Genomic DNA, 6,381 nt, shown 5'->3' with positions numbered 1-6,381 from the left:
AACCTGGAGGAATCGGAAGATTAAATTCAGTTAAAAACTCCTCATAGGAGAAAAGGACGACCATATTTGTTAAATAACTGAGCCACGTGTGTAATGTTATTTTGGAACCAATACTCAATAAAAAGAGATTTATGCTTGTATAGAATGCCCCTGTTATTCCATATAAGATACCTATGGGGGGAAAAGTTGTGTTTATAGATCAGAGTCCCTGACAGGAAGGCCTAATAACTTAATGTGAGCTTTATCAATATCATAATTGCACATTAAGAAGAAGTTTAATCCACCAAGTTTAGATATCATATGCAAAGGTAGCATTCCAAATAGAGTTAGGATGTATAGATTTTTTAGCCAATTGATTTTAAAAGTGTTGTTCAGAGTAGTAAAGTAAAGTCTAGGAAGTTAAGACCACCTTCATCGTATGGATTCATAAGAACAGGTCTTTTTTAAATAGTGAGTCTTATTTCTCCATATAAAGAATAAAGTGCATGTAGACTCCAACAACTACAAAGTATTGTATCATCTGATTGATATGAGATACGTTGAGATCTTAAGAAGTCACCTTCACAAAGGTATTTAATTGCATTTGGAGAGCATAAAGCAAACAGAGATGTGAAGAACTTGTCCTGCTGTTGTTTATCTGTTTGTTTCAGAGCCTCACTGATGAGAGAAAAACCAGAGCAGCTAAATCACAGAAAGCTGGATGAGAAGTAATAAAAGCCAGGGCAATAAAGGGTCAATTGGCACAACTAACAGCGAAACAAGCAAAAATGAAATTTTCCTTTCTGTTCTAAAAAGCACTGACTGTTTATATGGAGGGAAACAAATTATTAACAGTCCAACTCGTTTCCAGAGGAGACAAAATTTATTTAAAGTTGAAAGTATGTACAAGTGTCTAGAGTCGGATTTCAGTTTATATTGTGTGAATATATGTGATATTTTGGGCATTGGAGCGAATAAATGCAGCACCTGCTGTACTAAAGCATTATAGAGCATCAGAGCCTCCAGGCGGACTGCTGCCAAACAATCAATGAATAAAATAGGGAGATTTTACGGAAAATAACTGATAGAGAAAAAAGATCTGGCTATCATATCTCTTAACAGCTACGCTGCAGAACCTACTGTATAATAATTTCTTAACAGGGTGACCCCACCCTGTTCTAAGAGTAAACAGAGGAACAAAATATGATTTAAATGATCAGCTGACTCTAAAAACTTAACTTTTGGCAGTTGATCTAGATCAGCTGTCCAACATACAGATGAGACACAGTCAACAGGTCAAATATTGCAGGATATATCACTTTTGTTCCAATCGATAGCTCGGCAGGTTAAGGGACGCCTGACAAAAAAGTCACAAAGCGAGTTACAGGTTTGTCTTCATGGCAATCTTTTTGCTCTTGTTTTATTTAGACAAATTTTTCACAGATGGGTAAGATAATATTACGCCCTAATTCTGAAATGACAAACATTTCCTCGCAATTAGCGTTTTGTGATGAGTTGCTAATTTGTCCTTCTAATTGTACCAGTGAAGCACACAGTATAGACTCACAGTAACAAGTACACAAAATGATACTTTATTGCCAGTAACTTTAAAAACGTGATTGATTTAAAGTTGTGCTGCTTGCAAACCAAAATAATGTGGCGTACTCAGAACAATAGGAGGGAATGGCAGGTTCATAATAGCAGAAAACAGAACAATTGAGCTTCTCATCGTTCCTTCCTACAATTCCCACTTTATTTTTCAAATTGTGACAAAAAGTTATTTTCCTGTTATCAGATTCCATGCTCTCACATTTCCTTGATTTCCCTGTTTGGACACAATATGAGTCTGTGCAGCGCTTTTTTTTTTTGTGGTTTTTCTCAGAGACCCCAAATACTGTCCTGTATGATGAACTGTATCAGATCACACTAACAGTGGTTTGAGGAAAGAAACACCTTTATTTCTATTGCTATTGTGTTCAATCTGTATGGAATTTCCAGTTATGAGGCCATAACAGACTTTTTCTGAAATGGTTTTACTGCCCCATATGTACAAAAGCGGTAAAATGTATTTTAGGAGCATCGCAGTAAATAAAATCGTAATCATGTAACTGTTGATGTGGAAACTTTAATTTTATGTTTTCACTGTAGAATTTAAATCCCAGAATTAGCAGCTACCGCTACAATGTGGTTGTCACATGCCATAGCTGGTTGAAATATTTTTATGTAGAAAAATACAGATAAGCAATCAGTAAACAATCAACTAGATTAATTTGTGACAAATTTGGTCCACAGCACAGCTGTTTGGAGAGATTAGGTGCCTGCGTGGTTGCCCGATCAAAATGCCGCAAAAGTAAACAAACGGGTCAGAATAAATGTTATAATTTATCCTGGCCAAAGATCCACCCAACACACGTCTGTTGTCTGTGGATAATGTGAAATATTATGAGTAATTCAAGTTTGGGGATCAAATAAACGCATCGCGAGTATCAAAGCGTTAGAATCTGCAGAGTCTCACAGATTAATAGAGGTTATAGGGTAGTAGTACTTTAAATTTGTAATTGTTATTGTTAATTCTTTTTCATGCCGCAATTAGGAACCTGCCATGATCTGTGACTGTGTTCATGCAGTCAGCTGTCATATCTTATCCCCTTCTTTTTTTTTTGAGGACGCCACATTATTTTGGTTTGCATGCAGAACAGGGGCGGATCTAGAAAAATATTTATGGGGTTGCAAGAGGGGGGCAGGAATTTTTGAGGGGTGGCAACATATGGCATTTGTTTATACTGTATTTAATCACAGTTTGGTGAGAATAGTATGTACAGTAAGTGTTTCATGTGAAGCAGTTCTTATTAGTAATACATCATACAATGTGATCTCACTTAGAAGATAGAAGAATGATAACACTACTTCTACAGAGGCATTATCACAGGAAAGGTATTATGGTAAGACACAGGTGCTGAGTCGCAGATGAGTGAGATTGACTGTCAGAGAGGCAGCTTTTTGCTCGTTTTTATTTTAAAGACATACAGGATGACAGAGAAATTGAAAAATTACACTGTTAGTTGTTTCCATTGACCCTTTATTGCACTGTCTGTTTTTCCTTCTCATCCAGCTTTCTGTGATTTAGCTGCTCTGGTTTTTCTCTCATCACTGAGGCTCTGAAACAAACAATAAATGATAAACAACAGCAGGACAAATTCTTCACATCTCTGTGTGCGGGTTTGGAGAAATCCCTAAAACATGCTATATGTTTTCTTAATGCAATTAAATACTCTTGTGATGGTGAGTTTTTAAGATATTAACATATTTCGTATTGATCAGATAATACAATACTTGTAGTTCTTGGAGTCTACATGCAGTTTATTTCCTGTTTGGAGAGAGGGGTCCTGAAAAGCCACGCCCACAGACACATCTGCAAAAACCTGCCTTTTTCTGGCTGCTGTCACCAGTTAATCTGTAACACCGGCGTGGCTAGAGGCCATCTTGGATCGGACCATAGTTCATCTGCTCTTAGAATAAATAGTAGGCGCCTTAGATCTAATTTTAATCACATGAAAGACGAGTCAGAGACAATATTACAATAATCTCTTACATGTCACCATCACTTAAAAATACAAAACAAGTTCTAAGATGACCTTTCAGTTAGATTGCACATATTTATTCAGACTAAAGACTATTATACTGAAGACAAACTGGATGAGATATATGCAACATTATATATTTTGCCATTAAATATTAATAGGATAAACACAAAGTCTTAAATTAATATAAGATTGTTTTACAAATATTATATATTTATATTGTTTATTATTAGTATTATTCAGTATTTTAAAGATTTGCTCTTTGATAATAAGTATTATTAGCTTCAATTTACAAAAAGAAAAAGGAACGGAACAACACAGTGTAAACACACATGAATCTAAAAATTATGACAATTAAATAAATATAAAACATGTACAACAAAAATAAGGAATTTAATTGCAGGAAATATTTAAATATATTTTTAAAATTTTGTTTTTTTACATTATTGTTTTGTATTTTTCTCTGACACCCCTTGAACAAACATAGCTCATTTTTGTGAGCAGTAAAAAAGACGAGTATTTAACAAATCTATATTTATGTATGCAATAATCTTATCACTGACCATTACTTCCAAATTATTTACTTTGAGGAATAAGCTAAACTGGATATGTTAAAATTACAAAAAAAAGGGAAAAAAAGCTACATCTAAGGATTTGTAATTCTGTTAAAGGGGTCATAGAATTATTCTATAGGGTATTTGGTCCTTAAAGGAATAGTACACCCAAAACATGATTAGCCTTCATTTTCTACTCACCCCCATGCTGAACAAAACTCTGGAGTACTTTTTTGATATCTCAAATGCATCTGGAGATCTGGGAGGCTTCTTGCTGTCTGCTGACATTCAAATAATGGAGGTCTATGGTGTCCGAGGCAGAAAGGTCCATAAAAGTCCACAAAAACGTGTCAATATTCCTCCATACTGCTCTTCCAATGTATTCCAAGTGTCCTGAGTGGGTAGCATCCAGAATTTACTCGAAACGAAGTCATTTAGAATGTTTTTAGAGCATAAACAGTAGTGTATAGGATTTCCTGAAAGCGCGCGCATGACACTACGGAAGCCGGCAGACCAAACCAGACGAAAGTGCGCATTCAGCGTCTGCTCTGACGATAATGCAAGCGTAGAAGAAGAAATGTGCTGTTTACCTGTGCAAAGAAAGAAACAATGAAAGAAAAATGTCTGAGGACTTCAGTGTTGAGGAAGAGCATGAGTTCTTTGCCGAGCTGAATGTGCACTTTCATCTGGCTTGGTCTGCCGCGGTTTCCGTAGCGTCATGAACGCGCCGGCGCACGCTTTCAGGAAATTACTGTTTATGCTCTAAAAACATTTTAAATGACTTCGTTTCGAGTAAATTCTGGATGCTACCCACACAGGACACTTGGAATACATTGGACGAGCAGTATGGAGGAATATTGACACGTTTTTTGTGGACTTTTATGGACCTTTCTGTCTCGGTCACCATAGACCTCCATTATTTGAATGTCAGCAGACAGCAAGAAGCCTCCCAGATCTCCAGATGCATTTGAGATATCAAAAAAGTACTCCAGAGTGTTGTTCAGCATGGGGGTGAGTAGAAAATGAAGGCTAATCATGTTTTGGGTGTACTATTCCTTTAAGGTCTCTGAATAGGGTGTGTAACATTGGTTGGGCTGAAAATGGCATATTTGCTGTTCTATGAGCCCTGATGCAAGCCTGTTTAAAAGCCCTAGAATGAAACGACAGGTTTTCTTTCTTTCATGGTATGATCATGAATATTTAGATGAGCTGTGCGCTGATTGGTTGGTTTACAACGAGTGAAGCTGCTGAGCAAAGACGCATCATAGCAACAAGCACTCACTCACTGAAACATCAGATTGTTGATATGGTAGGGTGACTAGACATCCTCTTTTTCCTGGACATGTCCTACTTTTTATACCTAAAAAAATGTCCGGGGGGGATTTCAAAATCGTCAGGGATTTTGGTAGACAACAATGCAGCAGAACTGATCCGTCAGCTCCGGAGCTGGTCCGGGAACCCTGACGGACGGGGGCAGGGAGCCAGCTGAGAACATAGCCGGTGACGGTAGCCTTGAGACCGTGCGTGCCCAGTCCGGTCCGGTCCAGTCAGTGGCCCAGGGTCCTCCTTTTCAGGAACCCAAATCTAGGAATCTTAGATATTCTAGCATTGCTATCAACAGCTTAGTGACAAAATAGTACTTACAGCTTGCAGTTGTGATGGCCTTATGGTCTGAAAAGCCCCTCGTTTCAGTAAAGAAAACTTTAGCAAATCCTGCTTTGAACTGCCCAAGATTTTGAAAGCTGGAAACTGCTTTAAGAAAATGAACAGCTGAGCATCAAACTTTGCAGGGATCTTCTGATACACAAAAATAATCCATGCCTGTCAAGTCTTCAGATCCTTGAGAAGACTGAAAATGTTCCCCTTTCTCCGTGCAGCCTGGATCACTGCATTTACACCTGTGGTTCTGGCTCATTTTCAATAGAGAAACTGCCTGTTCTGTAATTCCTATAGAAGTAAACCCAACTGTAGGCTAAAAAGCTAAACTGGTGTCTTACATCTTCCTCTATTCATGTTCTTGGGCCGTGAGCCAGTGGGCTGGTCTGTATGTAAATTTTGAGGCGTGACAAAAGAACAGAATAAGGCAACATCCCCAAATTGACGTCAATTCAGGGCTTCGTTTGGATTCACTCGTTTTATTGTGGAAGTTTAGAATTGTGAGATTTGCAGAGAAAGGAGGTGTTGATGGGGTTTGAACTTCTCTGTACGTCCATTTCACCCACTGAACTATCATTATTCATCTATGACAATGGAAACTCGGGTTTGCA

Source organism: Cyprinodon tularosa, unplaced genomic scaffold (assembly GCF_016077235.1).
Source record: "Cyprinodon tularosa strain WSP-4 unplaced genomic scaffold, ASM1607723v1 ctg1074, whole genome shotgun sequence".
Classification (NCBI taxonomy): Eukaryota; Metazoa; Chordata; class Actinopteri; order Cyprinodontiformes; family Cyprinodontidae; genus Cyprinodon; species Cyprinodon tularosa.
Note: the sequence above shows the minus strand (reverse complement) of the source record.